The sequence below is a fragment of the Dermochelys coriacea genome, chromosome 3 (assembly GCF_009764565.3).
Source record: "Dermochelys coriacea isolate rDerCor1 chromosome 3, rDerCor1.pri.v4, whole genome shotgun sequence".
In the NCBI taxonomy this organism is placed as follows: Eukaryota; Metazoa; Chordata; order Testudines; family Dermochelyidae; genus Dermochelys; species Dermochelys coriacea.
The window spans coordinates 138,975,337-139,002,822 of record NC_050070.1 but is presented as its reverse complement, the minus strand read 5'-3'; the positions used below and the strand labels follow the sequence as shown (position 1 = coordinate 139,002,822).

The 27,486-nt window shown below is 41.3% G+C and overlaps 1 protein-coding gene across 1 annotated transcript in view; it reads right to left on the bottom strand.

The window, feature by feature from the left end:
• Positions 1–27,486, bottom strand: part of CHRM3 (cholinergic receptor muscarinic 3) — a 501,021-nt gene that overhangs the window by 427,616 nt on the left and 45,919 nt on the right. The window lies entirely within an intron of this gene.

Genomic DNA, 27,486 nt, shown 5'->3' with positions numbered 1-27,486 from the left:
ACTTCAATCACCCTGATATCTGCTGGGACAGCAATACAGCGGTGCACAGACAATCCAGGAAGTTTTTGGAAAGCATAGGGGACAATTTCCTGGTGCAAGTGCTGGAGGGACCAACTAGGGGCAAAACTCTTCTTGACCTCCTGCTGCTCATAAACCAGGAAGAATTAGTAGGGGAAGCAAAAGTGGATGGAAATGTGGGAGGCAGTGACCATGAGATGGTCGAGTTCAGGATCCTGACACAGGGAAGAAAGGAGAGTAGCAGAATACGGACCCTGGACTTCAGAAAAGCAGACTTATTCTCCCAGGGGATCTTGCCCATCAGTTCCCTGAGGGAGTCAAACATGAGGGGGAAAGAGTTCAGGAGAGCTGGCTGTATTTTAAAGAATCCTTATTCAGGTTACAGGGACAAACCATCCAGATGTGTCGAAAGAATAGTAAATATGGCAGGAGACTAGCTTGGCTTCACAGTGAAATCCTTGCTGATCTTAAACACAAAAAAGAAGCTTACAAGAAGTGGAAGACTGGACAAATGGCCAGGGAAGAGTATAAAAATATTGCTCGGGCATGCAGGAGTGAAATCAGGAAGGCCAAATCACACCTGGAGTTGCAGCTAGCAGGAGATGTTAAGAGTAACAAGAAGGGTTTCTTCAGGTATGTGAGCAACAAGAAGAAAGTCAAGGAAAGTGTGGGACCCTTACTGATTGGGGGAGGCAACCTAGTGACAGAGGATGTGGAAAAAACTAATGTACTCAATGCTTTTTTTGCTTCTGTCTTCACGAACAAGGTCAGCTCCCAGACTGCTGCACTGGGCAGCATAGAATGAGGAGAAGGTGACCAGCCCTCTGTGGAGAAAGAAGTGGTTTGGGACTATTTAGAAAAGCTGGACGAGCACAAGTCCATGGGGCCGGATGCGCTGCATCCGAGAGTGCTAAAGGAGTTGGCGGATGTGATTGCAGAGCCATTGGCCATTATCTTTGAAAACTCATGGCGATTGGGGGAAGTCCCGGACGACTGGAAAAAGGCTAATGTCGTGCCCATCTTTAAAAAAAGGAGGATCCTGGGAACTACAGGCCAGTCAGCCTCACCTCAGTCCCTGGAAAAATCATGGAGCAGGTCCTCAAGGAATCAATTCTGAAGCACTTAGAGGAGAGGAAGTGATCAGGAACAGTCAGCATGGATTCACCAAGGGCAAGTCATGCCTGACTAATCTAATTGCCTTCTATGATGAGATAACTGGCTCTGTGGATGAGGGGAAAGCAGTGGATGTGTTATTCCTTGACTTTAGCAAAGCTTTTGACACTGTCTCCCACAGCATTCTTGCCAGCAAGTTAAAGAAGTATGGGCTGAATGAATGGACTATGAGGATGTTGCCGGCACAGAGTGCCCAAGGCAAGTAACAGCTGGATTCGTTGCCCGGTGTGCGTAGCCCAATAACCACAACGGGGTGGAGAAGTAGAAAAGTTTATTTGAAGCTTCAAGCGGTACAGGGAGACCATAATCTCAAATCCTGCACACTAGTGCAAGCAGTTACACATATTTTTATACATGCTTTCCTTAACATACTTGTCCAATAGCAAGCTGCCCTGAGTACCCATATACTGGATTGGCTATACCAGCCAGTCCCCCTTTTTCCTCTTATTATCTATTCACCATATATGGAGTTGTTTGTTCAGCATTGTCTAACATTTCTGTCCTGTTCGGCCTAATCTTGCTTCAACCAGTTTGCGCCTGCTACAAACTGTTGCGAAATCCTCAGCGTGACTGCTGTGAGTATCTCCGGGCAGAAAGAGAAGGGAAGGGGGGGTCACCTGGGCCTAGAGCGAGGAGGCTTCATCGACAATCGTGGTCTTCCATCCCCTTGAGTTACCTAGTGACCATGCCCGGTGTCCCCAACAAGGTGGATAGAAAGTTGGCTAGATTGTCAGGCTCAACACGTAGTGATCAATGGCTCCATGTCCAGTTGGAAGCCAGTATCAAGTGGAGTGACCCAAGGGTCGGTCCTCAGGCCGGTTTTGTTCAATATCTTCATAAATGATCTGGAGGATGGTGTGGATTGTACCCTCAGCAAGTTTGCAGAGAGCACTAAACTGAAAGGAGAAGTAGGTACTCTGGAGGGTAGCGATAGGATACAGAGGGCCCTAGACAAATTAGAGGATTGGGCCAAAAGAAATCTGATGAGGTTCAACAAGGACAAGTGCAGAGTCCTGCACTTAGGACGGAAGAATCCCATGCACCACTACAGACTAGGGACCGAATGGCTCGGCAGCAGTTCTGCAGAAAAGGACCTAGGGGTTACAATGGACGAGAAGCTGGATACGAGTCAACAGTGTGCCCTTGTTGCCAAGAAGGCCAATGGCATTTTGGTATGTATAAATAGGGGCACTGGCAGCAGATCGAGGGACGTGATCGTTCCCCTCTATTCGACATTGGTGAGGCCTCATCTGGAGTACTGTGTCCAGTTTTGAGCCCCACACTACAAGAAGGATGTGGAAAAATTGGAAAGAGTCCAGCGGAGGGCAACAAAAATGATTAGGGGACTGGAACACATGACTTATGAGGAGAGGCTGAGGGAACTGGGATTGTTTAGTCTGCGGAATAGAAAAATGAGGGGGGATTTGATAGCTGCTTTCAACTACCTGAAAGGGGGTTCCAAAGAGGATGGATCTACACTGTTCTCAGTGGTAGCAGATGACAAAACAAGGAGAAATGGTCTCCTTGCAATGGGGGAGGTTTAGGTTGAATATTAGGAAAAACTTTTTCACTAGGAGGGTGGTGAAATACTGGAATGCATTACCTAGGGAGGTGGTGGAATCTCCTTCCTTAGAAGTTTTCAAGGTCAGGCTTGACAAAGCCCTGGCTGGGATATTTAGTTGGGGATTAGTCCTGCTTTGAGCAGGGGGTTGGACTAGATGACCTCCTGAGGTCCCTTCCAACCCTGATATTCTATGATTCATTTTTTAAGTTCCTGAGCACCTTCCATCCCCGGCAATGAATGAAGCAGGAATCCTGTGGAAAGAACAGTATGTGAGGATCATGTAATTAAAGATAAGCATACACACAAGGTGGCTAAACTAAGGTTGCACAGGCATTTTCTAAATTTTGAATTCTTTACTTTACAAGCCTAATGATCTTTCAAAGTAGGGTGTGTTTTTTGTTGTTGTTGGTTTGGTTTTGAGGGTGGGGGTTAAAGAAATGTAAGCATTTTCAAGGAATTTAGGCCATAAATACAGGATGGGGGATCCTCAAAAGCAGTGAAACTGAGAAGGATTTAGGGATCACAGTGGACAACTAACTGAACACAAGCTCTCTGTGTTATGCTGTGGCAAAAAGGGCCAGAGCTATTTTTGAGATGTATAAAATAGAGTAATGAGTAGAGCTTGGCAAAATTTGACAAATACTCTTTTTTCATTATTATTATTATTGCTACCATGCACCTAGAGAGCGATCCTGAGAGAAAACACATAAGATCAAGTGGTAATGATCAAAGTTGGCAAAAGAAAAAGGCTGACATCCATCTGCAAAACATAGTTGTCAGAGGATAATAAAATGGGAATGTTTTAAAGACAAACCTCCACTGAGCCTATTCTGCTAGTCTTCACTTCTCTGAGGCTTGAAATAGTATGGGAAGTAGGTTATAATGCTCTGATCTGAAAAGGACAATGAATTACATTCATGTTGTGTTCTTTCCATGGGTTTCTGAGACTGGGAATATGACAAAACTGTTTCTATAATTCTTGCACAGCTCCATAAAGTTCCCCCTCTGTACAGTGATCTTATTTCATTCCATTTATAAGTAGGCTTAGAAGATTTGGCTTTTTAAACCGCAAGTGTCAGTAAATGTTGATTTCACTGTAAAAACACAAAAGTTGACCAAAAAAAAAATGTCCATCAATAATCAGAATTTACAAAGAGGCAAAGTAAGAAAAATGCTGATTAATAACTTATGAGAGTTTGATTTAAAGATATTTATTTTGTATATTTTGACATGTGATGATAACAATGTGTTTTAATGGTCATAAAGCTTTAACTTTTTGACTCAACATCTGTCATTAAATAATTAGTGTCTGACACACACACCCCATTATCTGACCCACTATAACGTCCCTCAACTGTGAAAATTAAAATAAATGAAAATTGAAAAAATGCTAAAAATCAATTATTTTGAACTATGAAAATTAAAATTGATAAAAAATTTAAAATTCTTAAAAATGAACATTGATATTATCCAGTGAATTTATGGAAAAACTAAGAATTGAATCTTGCCAAGCCTAACTACTGGTAGCCCTTTCACTCCCAAATTTAACAGTCCCAGCATCATTCTGAGGTCTAACTCCAGATAGATCCGTTTGGAAGACCTGTAGATAGCTCTTAGACAACAGTGGGAAACTACTGATCCTGCACCTGTTCTAGCTATGACTTGCAAAGAGGTATTTTTACCTGTTGCATTTCATGATTGCTTCAATTGTCCATAGGACATGCCAGACGCTACAATAAGGAATACAGGAGTCAGAATGAATCTGAATAGTCTCAGCTTTCCATAAAGTTTCCTAGTGTATTACTAGCTGGGAACTGATTTGTCTAAGCGTCCAATTCCAAATCCCAAAGCCTTGGATGACATGAAATAGATCTCAATCCCACTCTCTCTTCTTCCCAGGGAGAAGCCCATAGGCCAGTGATACTTCAGACCTCAGTGGTTCAGGAGCCAACTTAGCAACTAGCATTACCCAATAGCATTACCCACAGTACTGTGAATTCACGGTTTCATTTACTATAGATTCATATTTAAACAATATGACAGGGGAAATTTATATTATATATATATTATATATATATATATATATAGCTTTCTATATACAATTCTCAATGTAAAATGATTGACCAAGTATTATGATTTTATCAACTACAACTGGTTAACAACTTAGTAAAAGTATCCTGACTAGTTAATAATTATATCACACAGTGTGCAAAGAGCCAGAGGAGACGCATTAAAGAGCCACTTGCTACTCACAAGTCTCAATCTAAGTATCACTGCCTTAGGCCATACGGTTTTTAGGCTGAGGGAATTTACTTGCAATACTGTCCACCCATGCTAGCATTGCTTGAGAAGGCACAAAGGGACACTTTGGGTACTACATCATAGTTCACATTTGTTTATTTAACTGGCCTGATGCCACCTGATTTCATGCCCAGAGGAGGGAGCTAAGACTATGCCTGCCTGGACAATGAGGAAAAAAAAAAACACTCTTTCAAGTAAAAATCTCCTCCAGTTAGAAATTCTGACTTCCCCAGTACCAGGGAAAATAGGCACATTTATCTTTGTTGAGATACCAGGTTACATTTTTGACTGGTGCACACTGAGGAGACTTCTGGTCTTATAAAATGGATGCCAGGGTAGAAATAGATAAATAGCAGGACCAGAGGCCCATTATTGCCTGCTGATCCTTCCATATCTAGGCTGCTGTCCCTCTCCTCACTCCAGAGCCATCTGCTGCAGGGTGGAGGGGGAGGTGTTGGCAAGGCATGGCACCCTGCAACAGAAGCGGAGAACAATAATCTCGACATTAGAGCATAGCAACCCACAGTAGCAGCTGGGAATGACAACTCGATACTTTCCCAGTCTTTTAGATGTGACAGGAAATCCCTATCCCTTTATTACACGTTCCCAGGGTGCAGAAGGAAGGACATGTAACTGTTGATTGTCTAAAGCAGCTGCAAACCTCCTAAGGTTAGTTTCACAATACTCAGTACTCTCTGGCCTGAAAAACAAAACAAAACAAAAACAAAAACCATCTTCTTTTCTGTTATTTTGTTTTTGTAACTATATTTTACAGTTTGCTTCTCCAACTCCAGTTTTGACTACTGAAATTCCTGCCCTAAGGAAAAAGAATTGTGTGTGTGTGTGTGTGTGTGTGTGTGTGTGTGTGTGTGTGTGTGTATATATACACACATAGAAGAATCTGCATAGGTCTATGACATGGTCTTTTAGGCATTGTTTTGTCATGCCTCAACTCCATAAACGTGAGAAGGGGAATTATCTGCCATGCTGCATTCCAGGAAGGTGAGGAGGGGAAAAAATAAATACATAAAAAAAACCCCACCACACTGATTATTATTAATTTCCACCTTTTTAGGAGTTTATATCCCTAAACCTACTTTGGAGGAAGAAATGAAATTGGGTTCAGAAATCGCTCTGAAAATATTTCAGGTCGCTAGTGATCTCCCTGCCCTCAAAGAGGCTGAGCTTATTTGTCTCCCCTCCAATACATGGATCGTATAGAAAGTAATAGGTTGGGGCTAAAGAAATGGCTCCTCAAAAGCTCTATCACTCTCCACTGCAGGGATTCCCACAGGCCAAATAATCTATTCCAACCTCACACCTCTGAGGCTTCAGCTTGGGACACCAGTAGAAGATCCAGGCAGGGGAAAGAAGAATGGACAAGAAATGTTTAGAGGCAGTATGGGAAGGAAGCTGGGCCCCAAACCCCCTTACAACACTCTGGTGTTGGCAGTGTCTTTGCTGACTGGTACCCTCCATCTGTGACCTCTGGGGAAGCAGAGGGCAGGGCTGGCCTTATGGGTGGGCACCGTGGTCAGGAGGGGCACTGTGATCAATAGACAAGGATGCAAGGCCATGGAAGGGAGGTCAGGACAATGGGGAACGGGGGGCAGTGCGGTCCAGGGGCAATGGGAGGGTTGGAAGTCTGGGGAAGTGGGGGAATGAGCAGGTGGCCGGGGGAGGCAGCGGGACCAGGGGTGCTAAATACAAGTTCGTCCAGGGTGCCATTTTCCCTAATCCCAGCCCTGGCAGAGGGGCAGGAGAAGAGGAGAACTGAGCTCCAGAGTCAGAGGGGTGGCTACTGATGCAAGCTATAGGGACTCAGATACAATCGCCTACCTGGTGTGCTCTTCCATCTGATGCACTGCCCTTCTAGCTTCATTACCCTCATAGGGTGCCATGCAGCCAGTTCTTTTCCAACACATCCTGCCTTCTTACCTGCCCAGAGAAGGGACTGAGGCAACCCTGATGGACATGAGCTTCATCTTCCACAGCAAAACTAGCATCTCCAGTCCTGCTTGGCTTCTCTCCTGACAAGGGGAGTACAGCTCAGGTAACCCCACCTGGCCTGGGCTGCACTCTGCACAAAGAACTAGCTGAGCTCCTCAAAGAGACACCCAAACAGAGGCTGGTGGTCAGGAGACAGATTTCTTTTACCGCCAGCTTTTCTCAGCCCAGCTTGCTGCTGGAGGTCTGAAGGGGCACCAGCTTCTGCAAATGCCTCAGGAGGGAAAGAAAAGCTGAGGTGACAATCTCCCCAAAAAACAAATGCAGTCCTGGGAGGGAATCAGAGACATACTGACATGCATTGTTAATCTAAAATTTCAAATAAAGTTTTTAATTGCCCTCAGAAAAGCTCTTCAGAGTGAAGGCCTGGCTGAGCTGCTGGCCACTGAGGAAAGTCAAAAAGACTGGAGGGAACTTCAGGAGGCATGCTGTTCCCCTGCTGCCAGCATCTGACAGGTCTAGTTCTTCCCACAAGCTGCAAGCAGCAGAAATACCCACTGTAATGAATCCACAGACTTGAGCACAAAGAAGGAAGTCCAATTTTCAGAAGTTTGGTGGGCAGTAAGGAGCCCAAGTCTGATTGAAAGCACATTTTTAGGACTCAGGATTCCTTCCCTCAGCCCCGTTTTCTATTTAACATTTTCTAAAAAGCCATTTTATTAGGGCTTTGTTCAATTTTTTAAATCAGATTTGGTCAAGAAAAAGGAAGCAAACAATGCTATTCCTCAGTTAAATACACTGCCCCAATATAATGTGTCTCTGCAAAATGAGCTCTGACAACTTCTTCCATAAAAGAAATCTGATAACAATCTTTGAGAGGAATAAAAATCTTTGTACTTACGTTAATTTTTCTTTACATCATACTAAGCAGACGATTGCAGCAGATGCTTACCTGACAACTATTTCTATTCATTGTAACAACTGTTTTGGACACAGACAGTCAGGTATTTGCCAAGGTCTCCAGCACACTGCACATATGCTGTGTTAAATCATATTTGACGTTCAGTTTAAAACCCAAGCTATGCTAATCTAAAAGCGTTCCCTGAAAAGAAATAAAGGAATGAGGCATTCAGTTTGACAAAATAAATGTTTATCGTTAAAACACTCTCTTTCCCCACCTCTCAACCCCCAAATAAAGTTCTCAAATTTTCCATAAACATTCAGCTTTAGGCTCAGACAAAGCATAGAAAGTTTCAGCCCAAAGGGCAAATTGTTCAGGATGTTATGGGTATTTTATAAACTCCAGGTTTTTGAGGAAACGCTTTCGCAAGGGGTGGAAGTGGGGCCTTAGTACATGGAGAGAGCAGTCCCTGATCATGCCTCCTCACTCGCCCCCACACAGAGAATGCATTGGCCAGCCACTCCTTACACTGTGTGAGGAGGAGCTCTGTTTGCTCCATCTCCACAAACATACACAAAATTAGAGAATCTCACACAGTTAGGAAGGCCTGTTTGAATAAGAACCCACATTGTTTTAAACAATTGTGTTGGAACATGCACAGGATCAGTCTGTCACAATATTTCAACATTTCTGTCCTGATGAAGGAATTGCAGAGGCATATAGAAATAAAAACCTAACCACCTCAGAAAAATAATTCTGATTGAGTTTGGGTAAAGCTCTACATTTTTATATGATTATGATTTCAGAGCTCTCTGGTTGCTCTGAGTGTCAGTAGCAAGTTTATATTTTATTATTAGAATGATTATCTTAACTTTTCATGACACAAGAACTAGGGGTCACCAAATGAAATTAATAGGCAGCAGGTTTAAAAACCAACATAAGGAAGTTTTTTTTCCCCCACACAACACATCGTCAACCTGTGGAACTCCTTGCCAGAGGAAGGCCAAGACTATAACAAGGTTCAAAAAAGAACGAGATAAATTCATGGAGGATAGGTCCATCAATGGCTATTAGCCAAGATGAGCAGGATGAGCAGGGATGTTTGCCAGAAGCTGGGAATGGGCAACAGAGGATGGATCACTTGATGATTACCTGTTCTGTTCATTCCCTCTGGGGCACCTGGCATTGCAAATGTCAGAAGACAGGATACCGGGTTGAATGACCTTTGGTCTGACAGAGTATGGCCATTCTTATATTCTCCTTTTCTTTAACATTCCGTCAGTAGCCAGATATCCTGGTATCCAGATATCCTATCGCCACAGAATTTGCACCACAGAAGGCCACTTCCAGCTTGTTAATCAGACAGACCACTTTTAAGATGTCAAAGTTGTGGAGAACATCTTCTGAAGGCTCTTAAAAAGTATGTGCCTTTCAATGTAGTTGCAACATTTCTAGTCTGTAATTGAATAATATTCTCAGGCAAAATCCTGCCCGCTCCCAAAATCAAATGGCAAAACTCACTGACTTCGATAGGGACACCATGCAACTTCAGTGCCTAGGTTGCTTACCACCACATTAGGGATGCTTCCTAGTGATTTATGGAAACAAGCAGGGTACTGGAAGGAATGTTGCCTTAACTAAATTAAAACTAGAAACATTAGAACTTCTCTTCAATGGGAAAAAAAATTTAATAGGGCCTATCTATGGTCAAAGTAATAGAAGAAAACCTGAGACTCCTTCACCACAGTAGATTAGAGCAGTGAATGAGGACTAAGTGCTCCCAGATTCTATTCCCAACCCTGCTACTCAATTTAATTAAGTCATCTGTCTTTCCTTCTAAAATGTGGATATCTTCCTTGTGAAAGGGGTGCCAAGAAGCTCCTGAGATGAAACAAAAAAAAAGTACTAAAGTAAAAAATAGGAACAAACAAGCAACTTCTAGAGCTGGCTAGAAAAACTGCTATAGAGCCATTTTCCATAAGTTGAAATAGTTCCATCAAAATCTAAATGCTTCGCAAAATAGCATTGACAAAAGTATTGTTTGAGAAAAAAAGGCAACACACGTCAAAATGTCCCATTTCAACATTTGAAATGTTTGTATTTTAAATGTTTAAATGAAAAATCCATACCCCTGAGTGACTTAGTTATACCATCCCATAGGTGCTGGAAGTAGGGATGCTGCTGCTTAAGATAGTTTCCATTATAGGCAGGGTTTACAGCTTGATTCAGTTGCTCTCAGCACCCCCACTATAAAATTGTTCCAGCACCTCTGTACCAACTGTAATCCGCTGTGTGGACAGCGCTATGTTCGTGGGAGGGCTTCTCTCATGGAGGTGGAGTTAAGCTGACAGAGAGTGTCCTCATCAGATTATATCGTTTTACAAAAAGTAGATCTACCAAACCAACTTGATCTCCTTCTTTGAAAAGATAACCTATTTTTTAGACAAAAGAAATCCAATAGATCTAATCTACCTGGATTTCGGCAAGGCATTTCATACATTACCACATGGGAAATGATTAGTTAAATTGGAGAAGATGGGAATGTATATGGGAATGAAAAGAGGATAAGGAACAGGTTAAAGGAGAAACTACAGTGGTTCATACTGAAAAGTGAACTGTCAGGCTGAAGGGAGGTTACTAGTAGAGTTCCTCAGGGATCAGTCTTGGGACCAATCTTATCTAACATTTTTATTACTGACCTTGGCACAAAAAGTGGGAGTGCGCTAATAAAATTTACAGCTAACACAAAGTTGGGAGATAATGCCAATATGGAGGAGGACCAGAATATCATACAAGAAGGTCTAGATGACCTTGTAAACTGGAGTAATAGAAATGGGATGAAATTTAATAGCGCAAAGTGCAAGGCCATGCATTTAGAGACAAATAAGAATTTTTGCTATAAACTTGGGACGTATCAGTTGGAAGTGACAGAGGGGAAGAAAGATCTGGGTCTATTAGTCGATCATAGGATGACTACAAGCCACCAATGTGATACGGTCGTGAAAAAGGCTAATGTAATCCTAGGATGCATCAGAAGAGATTTCTAGTAGAGACAAGGAAGTGTTAGTACCATTATACAAGGCACTGGTGAGACCTCATCTGGAATACTGTGTGCAATTCTTGTCTCCTGTGTTTAAAGAAGATGAATTCAAACTGGAACAGGTACAGAGAAGTGCTGCTAGGATGTTTCGAAGAATGGGAAACCTACCTGATGAGAGGAGACTCAAAGAGGTTGGATTGTTTAGCCTAACTAAAAGAAGGCTGAGGGAAGATATTATTGCTTTCCATAAATACATCAGAAGGATAAATACCAGGGAGAGAGAGGAGTTGTTAAGTTAAGCAGCAGTGTAGACAAGAACAAATGGATATAAATTGGCCACCAACAAATTTAAGCTTGAAATTAGGTGAAGGTTTCTAACCATCAGAGGAGTGAAGTTCTGGAACAGCCTGCCAAGGGGAGCAATAGAAGAAAAAATACTAACTAGCTTCAAGACTGAGCTTGATAAATTTATGGAGGGGATGGTACAACGAGACTGCCTACAATGGCATATAGCCGAGCTGCGACTGCTAATAGCAAAATATCTCCAATGACCAGTGATGGGACACTAGATAAGGAAGGCTCTGAGTTTACTTCAGAGAATTCTTTCCCAGGTACCTGGTTGGTAGGTCTTGCTCACATGCTCAGAGAGTCTAACTGATCTCCATATTTGGGGTCGTGAAGGAATCTCTCTCCCAGGTCAGAATGGCAGAGACCTGGGGGGGAGGGAGGAGTTTGCCCTCCTCTGCAGCATGGGGCATGGGTCACTTACAGATTTAAACTAGTGTAAATGATGGATTCGCTGTACCTTCAAGTTTTTAAACCACGATTTGAGGACTTCAGTAATTCAGCCAGAGGTTAGCGTCTATTACAGGAGTGGGTGGGTGATGTGCTGCGGCATGCAACGTGCAGGAGGTTAGACTAGAGGATCATGATGATCCCATCTGACCTTAATGTCTATGAGCAGCACAGCTGCATCGGTGCAGGTGAACTGATACAAACGTGTAGTGTAGACTTGTCCACAGTAAACACCAAAACTTCATGCTGAATTAAGTCTTATTTTGCAGGTCAGTGATTTCCTAAACAATTCTCTATTAAACAGTTCACCGCTTTTCTTTTAAAAATAAAAGATTCAGGTTCCACACTAACACTAAATATCTGATCCTATTATTTTATGTTTAAAAAAAAAAGACAATTGCTACTTCTGAACTTAAAAAGATTTAGTACTTTTTACTCACAGTAAATAAATATTTACATTATTCCACCACAAGATAATTTTTAAGGAATTTCTGCCTGCATTCTCTCCCTAGCTTGACTTTACCAGAAGCCATAAACACCCTAGTATATGCAAAGTGTATTTAACAAGCTAAATAGAGTGATTACCTCAGACTTCTGCAACCCACCATAAAATTTAATAAAATAAGCACAGTTATCTCACCCTGAAGCACACAGTTATAAAAGTGTCATGCAATAATGCTTTGCACCATAATATTTTTTAAGAGGATGGCAAGGTGATTAAACTGATTTTTTCTCTATGGTTTAAGGCCAGCTTTGTGTGTCCATTCCTGAGAAGTACTAAGTGCCCTCACTGACAGCCTGTCTTGAATGGGAGTTGAGGGCAACCAGCATCCATCAGGTGGTACTCAGAACCTCACAGGATTGGGCATGAAGGTTTAGGTTTTCAGAATTGGGGCATTAATTTATATACAGCTCAACCAGAATGCGGTCAGTTATACAAACATACACAGTTTGGGGACTCCAGTAGTTATTCTAGCCAAGGTAGATATCAAAACTAAGTTGGCACAGATACTAAAGTGACCAGTATTTTCATACACACTTAAAGTAATCTTGATCTTGGAAGAAGCAGGGTCTTTAAGTATCAAGGATTTTCTATTCCAGGTCTGAGACTGCCCCTGTTGGAGTCAGTGCATAGCAAAAACTCTCATAGACTTCAATGAGACCAGATTAGGCCTTTACAGTTTAAATGTCTTCACTCACATTTCAAATGTGCACTGGATCTGCCTTTCATTGTGTAGACACAGATGTAAATACGGCTATTCATAGATTTTCATCAATCATATGTTTCTTGGAATGCATACCACATGCATCATATGCGGCTTGTGAATAGGAGACCGTTGCAGTGGATTAATTTAATTGACTCAAGCCCCTGTGTGGACACTTGTTTTGATTTAAATCAGGCTCATTTCAGTTTAGATTAGATTAGGAATCAATTTAAGAAAACAAGCTACTCTTAAACCTAAATAAAAGAAAGCATGTCCTCCCATTTAATTTAATGTTTTTAAACCCCATTTAACTTGAACCACAGCATGCTTCTCATGTAGAAAAGGTCTTAGTTTGTAAAGTAATGTCACAGCACAGCAATATATTGAGACATTGTCATTTATCAAAGTTGATGTGTAAAACATAGACTATGTTGATCATTCTGTACCATATCTGACCATTTCACTGTGGTATATTAAGCTTTAAGATCCATGAGGTGAGAATTGTGAATGCATCTTTAAAAGTCTGAAACATTCTGTGTGGCAGACTTGAAAAGGCTTGTTGATTGCAGTAGGAGCTGGGTGGAGATGGAATCCGAGGCCTGCTCTACACTAGGAATTTAAATCGGTATAGCTACATCTCACAGAGGTGTGAAAAATACACGACAGATGTAGCTATACCAAGCTAACCCCCAGCGTAGACTCTCAGGGAGACAGATTACCTACAATTATGAGAGAATCCCTCCTGTTGACAAAGGCAGTGTCTATACTGAGGTGCTATAGCTGTGCCACTGTAGTATTTAAAAAGAGTAGACAAGCCCTAAGACAGTAGTGGAACTGAATGTAGCTTGTAAATAAGCATATCTTTCACAACGCTCACTTGATTATTTTGTCATCCCTAACGGGATCAGAAGAAGAACAAGGAAAAAAAAAAAAAAAAAAGTCAGTCAGTGATTCTAGTTAGACATGACTGGCCAGTTGGATTTAGAGAGACAAACATGAATGAATTAAACCGCATATTTTCTGAGGTAGGGAAATAATAGCCTCATTTTACATAGAGAAACTGAAGCACAGAGAAGCTAAGTGACTTGCTTAAAGTCACACAGGAAGCCTGTGCGAGAGTTGGGATGACACAGGTTTCGTGATTCCCAGTTTTGTGCCTTAAACCCTTCCTCCCATTCAGTTCAGGCATTGAAAAATTCCTTAAAACCTGATAGACAGAAGATGTTTTCTCCCACAAAAAGGGAGAGAGAGAAGGGGTTTATTAGCTGACATCAAGAGTTATCAACTATTTAGTTGGTATTAAATACTTGTTCAAAAACATCAAAGCCACTTAGAATATCAGATGTATATACAGCACTGATATTTGAAGTAGGAGCTTTCAATGTCCGCATAGGTGATAACATCTTATTTAAAAAGAAATGTAGTACTTCTGCATGCATGCTATTACATGAATTTCCTCTTTCAACGTTCAGTCTCATCTTATTTAGAGCAATATTCTAGTTTGTACTAAAACCTTTCCCATCTCTTCTTCTCCCCCAAAGCAGCCCCGATATAACTCTAGGATCCCACTACTAGTCTCCTGCATTCTAATATAAGGCTTCTCTACAGAAGGTTGCTCATTATTCAGCAGTGTGTACACATAGTGGTATTTCTATGTATTCCATGGGTATTTTGCATAAGAGAAAGCCTACTTTTGTGATGCTTTCTAAAGGAATTGGAAAAAATGTGTCCATATAAAAGATAAGGTTTTTATTTTCCTTTCTTTTGAAGAAAATTCAGAATATGACAGGTATTAAGAGCTTTTATTGACCAGTCCACTATAGAAAGTGGAGAGAAATCGTTCAGGCAGGACTATGAACCAGTTCTGAGTGAGCAAATTCATACTCAGACTTTGCAAGTTCAGATTTTTTACTTACAGGTCATTCATGCAAGTGGAGAAACTTCAAATATTGGGTGTTACCCAAAGAGAGTGCCGCTCAGGAGCCCTTTTGTGATGATGAGTGAGGGAAGACCAAGAAGCCGCCATACTGAACTACTACTAGTTATTATTGAAATAGTATCTAGAGGTCCCAACCATTGGTCAGGATCCCATTATTGTAAGCTGATGTAACCAGACACAGCAACACTAATTCCTGAGTTTTGAGCCTTTTTGCAGGCAGGCTCAGGAGGACATGAAAAGTTCTGGTTGTCATGATTTCTGGGGAAAGCAAAACAAGAGAGTGCAAACCATCCCCACTTCATGCCGTATAGTCTATGGGAAGGTGCATGAAACTGCAAGCCCAAGGACCAATTCAAGTCCTTGCTCTTCCACTGACTGCAGTCAATATTTCTGTCCATGTCACAAACCTTACTATAAACCAAGATGTTATGCTGCTACCTCATGGGGATGCAATCATTCACCTATTTCACATACAAGATAAGGGAGAGCTTGTACAGGGCTGGAAATAGAACCCATGTCTCTAAAGCAAGACAAATATCTCGTCTACTTGTCACACAGTCTTTTAAAAGAAACATGGCAAATTAGCAAAAAGAAAAGGAGTACTTGTGGCACCTTAGAGACGAACAAATTTATTAGAGCATAAGCTTTCGTGAGCTACAACTCACTTCATCGGATGCATTTGGTGGAAAAAACAGAGGAGAGATTTATATACACACATACACAGAGAACATGAAACAATGGGTTTATCATACACACTGTAAGGAGAGTGATCACTTAAGATAAGCCATCACCAGCAGCAGGAGGGGGAAAGGAGGAAAACCTTTCATGGTGACAAGCAAGGTAGGCTAATTCCAGCAGTTAACAAGAATATCAGAGGAACAGTGGGGGGTGGGGTGGGGGAGAGAAATACCATGGGGAAATAGTTTTACTTTGTGTAATGACTCATCCATTCCCAGTCTCTATTCAAGCCTAAGTTAATTGTATCCAGTTTGCAAATTAATTCCAATTCAGCAGTCTCTCGTTGGAGTCTGTTTTTGAAGCTTTTTTGTTGAAGGATAGCCACTCTTAGGTCTGTGATCGAGTGACCAGAGAGATTGAAGTGTTCTCCAACTGGTTTTTGAATGTTATAATTCTTGACGTCTGATTTGTGTCCATTCATTCTTTTACGTAGAGACTGTCCAGTTTGGCCAATGTACATGGCAGAGGGGCATTGCTGGCACATGATGGCATATATCACATTGGTAGATGTGCAGGTGAACGAGCCTCTGATAGTGTGGCTGATGTGATTAGGCCCTATGATGGTATCCCCTGAATAGATGTGGACAGAGTTGGCAACGGGCTTTGTTGCAAGGATAGGTTCCTGGGTTAGTGGTTCTGTTGTGTGGTTGCTGGAGAGTATTTGCTTCAGATTGGGGGGCTGTCTGTAAGCAAGGACTGGCCTGTCTCCCAAGATCTGTGAGAGTGATGAGTCGTCCTTCAGGATAGGCTGTAGATCCTTGATGATGCGTTGGAGAGGTTTTAGTTGGGGGCTAAAGGTGATGGCTAGTGGCGTTCTGTTATTTTCTTTGTTGGGCCTGTCCTGTAGTAGGTGACTTCTGGGTACTCTTCTGGCTCTGTCAATCTGTTTCTTCACTTCAGCAGGTGGGTATTGTAGTTGTCCTTGCAACAAAGCCCGTTGCCAACTCTGTCCACATATCTATTCAGGGGATACCATCATAGGGCCTAATCACATCAGCCACACTATCAGAGGCTCCTTCACCTGCGCATCTACCAATGTGATATATGCCATCATGTGCCAGCAATGCCCCTCTGCCATGTACATTGGCCAAACTGGACAGTCTCTACGTAAAAGAATGAATGGACACAAATCAGACGTCAAGAATTATAACATTCAAAAACCAGTTGGAGAACACTTCAATCTCTCTGGTCACTCGATCACAGACCTAAGAGTGGCTATACTTCAACAAAAAAGCTTCAAAAACAGACTCCAACGAGAGACTGCTGAATTGGAATTAATTTGCAAACTGGATACAATTAACTTAGGCTTGAATAGAGACTGGGAATGGATGAGTCATTACACAAAGTAAAACTATTTCCCCATGGTATTTCTCCCCCCCACCCCACCCCCCACTGTTCCTCTGATATTCTTGTTAACTGCTGGAATTAGCCTACCTTGCTTGTCACCATGAAAGGTTTTCCTCCTTTCCCCCCTCCTGCTGCTGGTGATGGCTTATCTTAAGTGATCACTCTCCTTACAGTGTGTATGATAAACCCATTGTTTCATGTTGTGTGTGTGTGTGTGTGTGTGTGTGTGTGTGTGTGTGTGTGTGTGTGTGTGTGTGTGTGTGTGTGTGTGTGTGTGTGTGTGTGTGTGTGTGTGTGTGTGTGTGTGTGTGTGTGTGTGTGTGTGTATAAATATCTCTCCTCTGTTTTTTCCACCAAATGCATCCGATGAAGTGAGCTGTAGCTCACGAAAGCTTATGCTCTAATAAATTTGTTAGTCTCTAAGGTGCCACAAGTACTCCTTTTCTTTTTGCGAATACAGACTAACACGGCTGCTACTCTGAAACCTATGGCAAATTAGGTGTTTCTATTGTTCACACTAACATAATGTAGCTGTATGTCACTCATTAGTAGCTAGACCACATATACAAAGTTATGACTCTGCTACTGGTTCCATACTAAGTTAGTTCAACATGTAGAAACTCCTCTTTTTATATACAAAGGTCCTCACCAGACAAAATAAGCAGGGTGGTTACAGCTGACTATGCTAACGACTAGTCCTCATTCTTCTCCCAAAGCCAGAAATAGAAATCAAGACTCCTGATGCCTAGCATTCCACTGCTGTTTCACAAATACTTGTGTAAACCCACTAGTAACATGTGTTGCAATGTCATGTACAAACAGTCTCCAGCATGCTTTCTTCATCAGCTGCTTTTATAGCTGCGGTGGAAGGGGTCTGGGCTGTGCATCTGAAGTTGATTCCTGTTAATAACCAGCGTATAAAAGTTGGTATAAAAGGACCCGGGAGTAACTGTTGGAAGCAATGGTCACCAACTAGCTAGCCAAAAATACATATTTGGCATACTGATTCCAAAAGGCCACATTGAAGAGTGGCTGAGATTTGGGTCCTATTTCCAGCGCTCACTGAGCGGACTTCATACAACCACTCAGTTACCTTATATGTTAAAAGGCTAAAGATGATGTACAAGGCTTTAGTCAGAGATTGTGAACTGCATAGAATTATAGACACCAATCAGTGGATGGGGAGAGACCAGACCACATGGTCTCCTGGCTCCTCCCCCTCCCACATTGCATTTTCCACTGCAGTAAACAGCATTCTGTAGGTTAGTAACTTTCCTTCTCCTGCTGAACATATCATGTGAAATGCTTGACATTTTCCGTGTCTGTTAGAGACAAGAAAGTTGTTACACGTCTACCCCAATATAACGCAGTTCGCAGGAGCCAAAAAAATCTTACTGCATTATAGATGAAACTGCGTTGTATCCAACTTGCGTTGGCCCCCCGCTCCTTGTCTCCTGACTGCCCCTCTAGAGACCCCCCCCATCTCTAATCACCCCAGGACCCCACCCCCGACCCCATCCACACTGCCGCCCCCTGACAGGCATTCACCGGCAGCAGCGGGAAGCGGAGCGCCGCGGCTGGGAGCTGGCAGAGTGGAGCGGGCTGGGGCTTCCGCTTCCAGTGAGTGCAGGGGTGGGATCCCTTCCTCCAAGCCCTCTCACCCGAGCAACATGGCTGGGGCCGGGGTGAGGGAAGTGGAGCGGGCTGCTCCTGGCCCTCTGCTAATCTCCCAGGCTACTCTGGGCCTGCGGGACCCCCAAAAGTGTCCCCCCACAGCTTCTGCCTCCCAGACCCTGGCAGGGGCGGGCGGAGGCCTGCTTTACTGCATTGTATGCGAACCTGTGTTATATTGGGTCACGTTATGTCAGGGTAGAGGTATACTACTTTTTACTCCTATAAACCTTAAGCAAGTACAGGCAAGGCAGACAAATTGACGTAGAAATAGGCTATGAACAGTTACAGTAACTACATGATTTGAGGATACACATGTTTGTCAGTGACAGCATAATCAGACAGTATTCCCAGACATAGATATCCTGTGGTATTAAATATAAGGAACCAAAAAGGGGCGGGGGGAGAGAGAAAAGTAGAACATTATGAGAACTGATCTTTTGTGAAAAGGACTTTTAAAACAGTAATCTGAACACCTTCTACCTCTTGGAAAAAGGGAAAAATAATGAAATTTGGCAGTGAAAACGTTCCATATTTAGGAGTGGCTATCTCTGCTTCCAATTTTTTCCTCCATTTTTCCACCTGTCTTAACTGGCATAGGAGTAAGATTAGAACAGAGTGCTGTATAATACAGAGTTCACATTCCATACATCCCCACAGCATTCAGGCACTAGAGACAGGAATGCAAGCCCTGGATGACCTCAAATGGCTGTATCAAGTTTAAATTCTCAAATTTTATTATTTTTGTCTACGGAAGCACCAGATATTGATTAGTTCTTATGACAGAGCTCTGTCTCTTCTGTAGGTGACATAAATGAGTGACATTTTGCATTAGGTTCCCCTAAAGTATTTGGATGGGTGCTACTTGTTATGATAAAAAAAATCTAACATTTTAAAAGATTATTTATGGCTGTTCATTCAGAAAAATGAGAGTGAGCTGATTACAGCAAGAAAAGAAGTGACAATGCAATGGTATCCTGAAATAGGAATAAGAAAATGAGTACTTGTGGCACCTTAGAGACTAACACATTTATTTGAGCATAAGCTTTCGTGAGCTACAGCTCACTTCATCGGATGCATTCAGTGAAAAATACAGTAGGGGGATTTTATATACACAGAGAACATGAAACAATGGGTGTTACCATACACACAGTAAGGACAGTGATCAGGTAAGGTGAGCTATTACCAGCAGGAGAGAAAAAAAAAAACCTTTTGTAGTGATAATCAAGGTGGGCCACTTCCAGCAGTTGACAAGAACGTCTGAGGAACAGTGTGTGTGTGGGGTGGGGGGGAACAAACATGGGGAAATAGTTTTACTTTGTGTAATGACACATCCATTCCCAGTCTTTATTCAAGCTTAATTTAATGGTGTCCAGTTTGCAAATTAATTCCAATTCAGCAGTCTCTCGGAGTCTTTTTTTGAAGTTTTTTTGTTGAAGAATTGCGACTTTTAGATCTGTAATCAAATGACCAGAGAGATTGAAGTGTTCTCCGACTGGTTTTTCAATGTTATAATTCTTGACGTCTGATTTGGGAGTGGATGCGTCATTACACAAAGTAAAACTATTTCCCCATGTTTATTCCCCCCCACCCACTGCTTTACCAGTTTGCTTCTAGGCTGCCCTAACATATTTAAAATTAATTCAAATATTAGGAGTAGTTTTGCCCCCACAAAAAAAAAAATATATAGTTTTTATTTTTTCTAGTATCTCACCCATAAGCACTGCTTGAGGCATTTGTGACGAAAATGAGGCTTTGTAACTTTCAAAGTTTAAGTCAGTAAAACTGGGCTGTAAATGCTGCAAGAACAAGCTGTCATCATATTTACTTACTGGAACCAGGAACCACAGCATATGAAATTTAAAAATAATGAAGGAAATTACATGAACATATTAAGACTTCACATATATTTTTTGTATTTTAGGGCAAAGGTTCAAGTTGTCCATCCCTATATTTTGAGTTATAGCATGGTGGTGAAACAAACTTGAGAATCATCAGGAGCATTGAAAATAAATCAATCTAGATTTCCAGATTATCCTCCCTCTCCCCGCACCTCCCACTTTTTTTGTTTTGAGCAAATAAAATACTGCCTATTAATATGTACAGTCATGGGGGTAAAAGAAACAAGTGGGGGCAAGTAAAAGCAACGTTCAATTTTTTTGCCAGATTACTAGCCATAATTTGACAGATCTGCTAAAGGAACCTTTATGCCAATTAAATTTTCCTCAACCAATGGGTATTACTACAGAAGTTATTACTGAAAAAGAAAATTAAAGGAAACAAATAGAAATAAACAACATTAATACTCTGTTGCTTTTAAATACTAGGTCCCAGATACAAATTCAAGATATAGCTTGATTTGTAGGGAAGAGCTAGTGTGAAGGTAAACAACCATTCAAAAATTTACTTGTAAATCTTACTAAAAAGGATTGGCTTTATGATTGCTCTTTCAATAGCCTTAATGAGGATGAAAAAGAACACAGACATACTATGATATCTGAAAATCTTTACAAATTCATTGCTTATTAAACAATTATTATTTGTATTATTCTTTAAACAATTATACATTCAAAATTAGATCCCTCAAAGGCTTTTCTGCACTATGGGGAGAGCATTGGACTACTGGAGATGGAAACCTGGTTCACTCTGGTGCCTAAGAACAGTGGAAACAGCAGGCCTGGTCATACAGACTTGTACTGCTAAAAAGAAAATGGGCATGTAGGCTGCCTAACTCATCAGACGGGTAGAGTGGGTCTTGATGAAGATACAATAAGCCACTGGAAGATTGATGGGGGTCCTTGCCATTAACAAAATGGCTGGCATGGGGTGAGGAAACCATTCATAACCTCTCTAGCCGATTTATAAACCCCATCAAGTACAATTTTTAGAGGTGAAGACTACACCTAGGAAAAAGCGTGTACGCACTTGTATGTGTGTACACATGGAGGGCAGACAATGAGGCGGCTTCTTTATCACGTATAAAAGAAGGCCTAAGAGAGGTTCTCCCCTTTTATATTAAACTGTCAGATCTTATCCAACTTTGCTCGTCACTGGTTCTCTACTTGCCCATAGAATTTTCCAGGAAAAAGCAAATGAAACAAGTTTGTTTGAGAGAGAAAATGGTTTTAACTCAAACTACTTAAATTTAAGACACATTTTGTGGACTTAATTAAAGGAGAATTCCTAACGAATTCAATGCAAGTTTTATTTGATAAAGTGACACAGAATCTCGACTGTTTGTTTGCTAACACTCAACTTAACCATCCTACAGAGAGAGTGTGGAAGAAGAGTTCTGATTAAACACCCCTCCTTCCCCAACCTTAAGCTAAAGTATGACAATACTCAGAAGAGTGTTCCACTACAGGAACAATGAGGCCTAGTGAATTCTGTTGACTGTCAGGGAGAATGGAACTATTAATGTTGTTCTGTTCTTGTAACTTGTGTCATGGCACCTGCAGTCTTGGTTAGGTGCTTCTTTTTATTATTGTATCTATTCAAACAGATTCATTATAAACAGTGTATATTCCTCATTTACAGACTAAAACACTGAGCAAAAACAACTCAAAAAGATTATCTCAGGACCTTAGACTTAAAAAAAATTAAAAATATTTGGGGCAATATTATTTTATCCAATCTGGAGGTCATCATTGAGAACCTTCGGCACAACTTAAAACATTGCACTACTCCAGTTTTACATCAATGCAATTTCAATGCAGTTATCCAGCACAAAATTGCAACACGGCAGTGGATCAAGCCTTTTGTCTGAACTGTTTGCATTAAAGCTCTATTGACATATGGTGCTTACAAAAGTGGGTATAATATTTTGGGTAAATGCTGGATTTCTCGAGATCCCCTGACCTGCTTACTTAATGCTCCAGTAAAGGATGTGCATTTTAAACAGAATGACCATTTATTTTTGTCATCATCAGCTAGACTCTGTATTGCACTTAACTGGAAAAATGTGACCCCTCCTCCTATGAAAAATTATGACATAGTAAATATGGACTGTACTGGTAATGGAAAAAAAAAAAACCTTTCACACCAAGTACACATACAAGGGAAGCACCAAAAAGAGAATAAGTATTTAGAAATGTGCTCACTCTTTATAGAAAACTCAGGGAAGGAGGAGGGCTTCCCAGCCAGCAAAGCCAGAATCTTTAGCCAAGTTCTTCCCCTATTAACCTTATCCTGTACAAGATAGCATGGCCACATTTCACTGTAACTTTGCTCTAATGAAAAGTTAAAAAAAACAAACAAACCCACACAACACACTTTGGCTAATTCCCATCTATAATCCAGTATTCAGGCAGAGGCTTTTAAAATATTTGATGATTAAAAAAAAACCAAAACACAAAAGGCTAATATATCCTCATTTATATTACAGTAGCATCCTATTGTGCAAGGCACCATAGAGACAGTCCCTGCCCTGAAATGTTTAAAATCTAGATAGACAAGGCAAAGCATGGAAGAAAGAGATTATTACTACTCTCATTTTACAGATAAGAAACCAAGGCACAGAGAGATCAAGTGATTTGCCCTGAGTCACATTCAGTCTGTGGCAGATCTGGGTAGAGCCCAAATGTCCTGAGTCTAAGTCTAGTACCTTAATCACAAGACCTGCCAAAGAATTTTTAGTAGGAACAGTCGTTTCACAGAATAACTCAAAGCTCATCATTTTAACAAAGCCAACGTATGGGGGTGGGGGGCGCGGGAGCATGTGCAGACATATTTTAATCTACAATTAAGTAACAGTACTTCATATACACAGACAAGAAATGTAGTGTAAAGTTTGAATATAAACCATTTATGACATTGAATAACCAAGTTGTGTTGTAGCCTAAAAGGAGGATGAAAACATCTAAATGTATTGTTGTTTTAATCAAGCTTTTTTCCTACATATACAGCTAATCTGAATAAATAACTGTTTCCTGGCTAGAACATTCATAGATTGATAGACTTTAAGGTCAAAAGGAATCATTAGGTCATCTAATCTTATCTCCTGCATAACACAGGCTAAATTTCACCTAGTTAACCTTGTATTGAGCCCAATAACTGTTGTTTGACTAAAGCATCTTCCAAAAAGGCATCCAGTCTTGAACTGAAGACATCATGAAATGGAAAATCTGTCACTTCCCTTGATAGTTTGGTCCAGTGGTTAATCACTCCCCATTGTTAAAAATGCATGCCTAATTTCTAATTTGAATTTGACAGGCTCCAGCTTCCAGCATGTAATTCTTGGTATACTTTTCTCTGCTAGATTAAAGAAACCTTAACCCCAACATTTTCTCCTTGTGTAGGTACGTACAGTCAAGTCACCTCTCAACCTTCTTTTTGATAAATTAACAGATTGAGCTCTTTAAATGTCTCACTAAGACCCATTGTTTCTGAACCTTAAATAATTTTGGTGGCCAGTATTATCTCTCACCTATGCCTTATACAGTGGTAAAATCACCTCCCTATCCCTACTCATCTGTTTATACATCCAGGGATTTCACTAGCCCTTTTTTGCCATGAGCTTCCAGCGTGATGCTATGTTCAGTTGCTCATTCACTATGTCCCCTAATTTCTTTGGAGATTTACTACTTTCCAGGATACAGTCCCCCATTCTCTATTATGGCCTTCATCCCTTGTTCCTATGTGTGTAACTTTACGCTTGGCTGAATTAAAATGCATTTTGTTTGAATGGGATCAGTTTACCAAGAGATCTGGACTGCTTTGTTTTTGCCTTATTATTTACCATTCCACCAATCTTTGCGTTATCTGCACATTTTAAATCAGCAGTGATTTAATATTTACTTCCAGATCATTGATGAGCATGTTGAAAAGCATCAGGATTATGAGAGAACAGCATTGGTACACCTCTCTCCCTCACCAGATGATTTCCCATTAGCAACTTCTCTGAGATCAGTCAGTTAGCCAGTTCTTAATCCATTTAACGTGTAGTCTGTTAAATTTTTAATCTGAACGTCATGCATTATTAAAGTCAAATGCCATAGAAAAGTATATTATATCTACGCAGTTATCTTTATCAACCAAACACAATTAACATAAGAATTGTCATTCCAGTTCAGATTGGCAATCCATCTATTTTAGTATCAAGCAGCAGTCAGACAAGAGAAGACCTTTGATTACTACCAATATTATCAGAGACCTTATTCTTTTAACTTATTCTTTGTTGGCAAAGCTATATTGTATCTCTTTAAAGGTGTGATTTCTCCCCCCACCCCTCACGCACATTTCAGGATATTTTTAAAAGGTTTCCACTGTAGTTTGATTGATAGAAGCACTTGGATAGGAAAAAAACCTGAATACATTTGACTGCATTCACTTAAAGACAGATTCTAAGTTGTGACTGATAAATGCTTGGAAAATGGTATGCACAGGTGGGTTTAAGCAGCCTTATTGTAATGGCTCAAAGACCCTCATAACAGCTAGGGGTCATCAGGACATGTGGACAACCTGGCTATATCATTTTTCCCTGATATATCCTCTGTAATAGCCTCAAGAGAAGGAGCATCCTCCTTCTCTTTAAGGGACCCTCCTCTGACAAGTTACACTGGCCTTAATGCATACCAAGATCTGGTTCATATACTCAAAGAATCATTTTGTAGCAGGCTTGTTTACTAGAGGAGACATAGTTTACGTATTAGTCCGCCAATCTCCTTTATTCACTCTCTTTCAGAGACCAAAAACATTAAAGTTGTCTTAAAAAGGAAAATGACTAAATAGGATTTTAATATTTAGTGTTCATGGATGAAAGACTATCCCTTTACTATATAGTGTCTTTTCCACTACAGAACACTATACAATGAGAGTAGAATAGAGATTAAAAAATGGATGTTCTATCCCACAGATTACATTTTGACATTTGTTTTTATACAAAAAAAATATCAGGACAGAAATGTCAATATATTGAAATTTTTTCATAGAACAAGAAGTTCTGAAAAGTTTCAATGAGATGATCAATCATTTCATTTCAGGTCAACGTTTCCGAGAGAGCCATCAGACATCACTCTATGAGGACCATCGTGCATCATGGAAAATGTAATCTGTTCAGGGTGCGTGATCCATGGAGGAGGATGGGGGCATGACAGACCCAGAATGACAACTTTCATAATGCATTGCGGTGGCTCAGACAGACAGACTCAGAGGTTGCCAACCTAACCCCAACTGACCCATTTAATTTCAATTTTACCGATGGAAAATTTCATTAAAATCAGTATCTTCCCATGAAAATTTTCAACAAGAGCCCATGTTCACAGAGGTAAGTGTTTTGTTCATTTTTTTTTGACCAGCCCTATTCTAGATTATGGACATTGTTAGATGCATCATAGTAAGTAGTGTATTTCCTATCAACTTTCTCTTAAAAAAGAAGAGAAAAGAGAGAGCGTGCAAAAGAGAATTAAAAATATTTAAGGAGAAGAGGAAAGTGAGGGGAGGGAACAAAGCAAAATGTGTGTAAACAAAAAACCACAGCATTGAAGATGATGGTCTCCCAAGCTTCAAAATCCTGGTTCAGAGAATCATTTGTAATCCTTCTGCCTGTCAGAGTTGGCAGCAACAAGAGCCAGGGTCAGTATCTAGGGGTTCCATTCCAATAATACAATGCAAAACCGGCTCGAGCCCTCACCCTGTGACCTGGGACAAATATATACCACCCCCGCTGGGAGCCTCCAAGAGGCAATACTTCCCCTCTCGCAAGCACAGAGTCTGAGTGTAGCAAAAAGCCTTTTAATAACAGAAAGAAACAATGTGGCATTATGTTGGGGAAACATCAACAGGATTCATAACACAATCCATGAGCAAAAACACACCCCAAGCAAATTGGGCTGTGTCCTTTCCCTTTGGTTCTTGAGTCCAGCAACCCAAAATCACCCAAAGTCCCAAAAGTCCAACAACCCAAAAGTCTCTGTCCCTGGTCAGGGTAGCCCCAGAGTTCGAAAGCTCCATGGGGCACCACTCTGCCAGCCACCCCCATGAGCTGCTCCAGGCATCCGACAAACTGCTCTGCCCCACCAGCCGCTCTGCTCTGCCAGCCGTCCTGCAAACTGTCTGCTCCACCAGCCGCTCTGCTCTGCCAGCCATCCCACAAACTGCTCCGCAATACATCTTTAAGTTCCCCCACTACAACACTCAGTGATTTCAGCTCTTAGTAAATTAGCTATTTTGTGATTTCAGCTTGTAGTAGAGGAGCTTCAGTGCTGGTGCACCATTAGCCCAAAGTGAATTCAGCTCAGCAGCCTATAACTAGACTCCTAATGGAATCAAAATTAGCTCTGATATTCCACAGTGGAGAGAGGAGGAAGTGCAATTAGCATGTAAAGCCCTCACCAGGAGGCCCATACCACCAAGTAGTAATACCTGTCCCCAGCCTCCCTCCATTCACTGGGTTTTGGAACCCATGACCCTTGCCTAGCGAGTGCTGCTTGTTGATGATGAGTCCCTCCATCATAACAAAAGGGCAAGTACAGTTCCACTGTCCTTGATTCACATAATCAGGATAATAACAGTTTATTCCTGCCCCAATAACAGAGAAACTGGGGCTCCTACAGCAGCCAAAGTGACCATCTAGGCAGGGTGGGTGTGCCTATGCAAATGAGATTAGCCCCTAAAGTTCTTTTCCACAACCCACCATGACTCGCCACCAGATGTCACCATCCTAACTACATCCTCCCCCCAGCCGAGAATTTGTCGTCCCGACAAATCACACTCCCTACTATATCAATTCACTGGTTCCCTTCAAAGGACCTCAGAAAGCCCACTTCTGCTTTCACAAGCCTGTGTGCTAAGTGTATTGGCTCCTCACTAGTCACCCCAGGTGCCTCATAAATTAACCATTTTACTGGT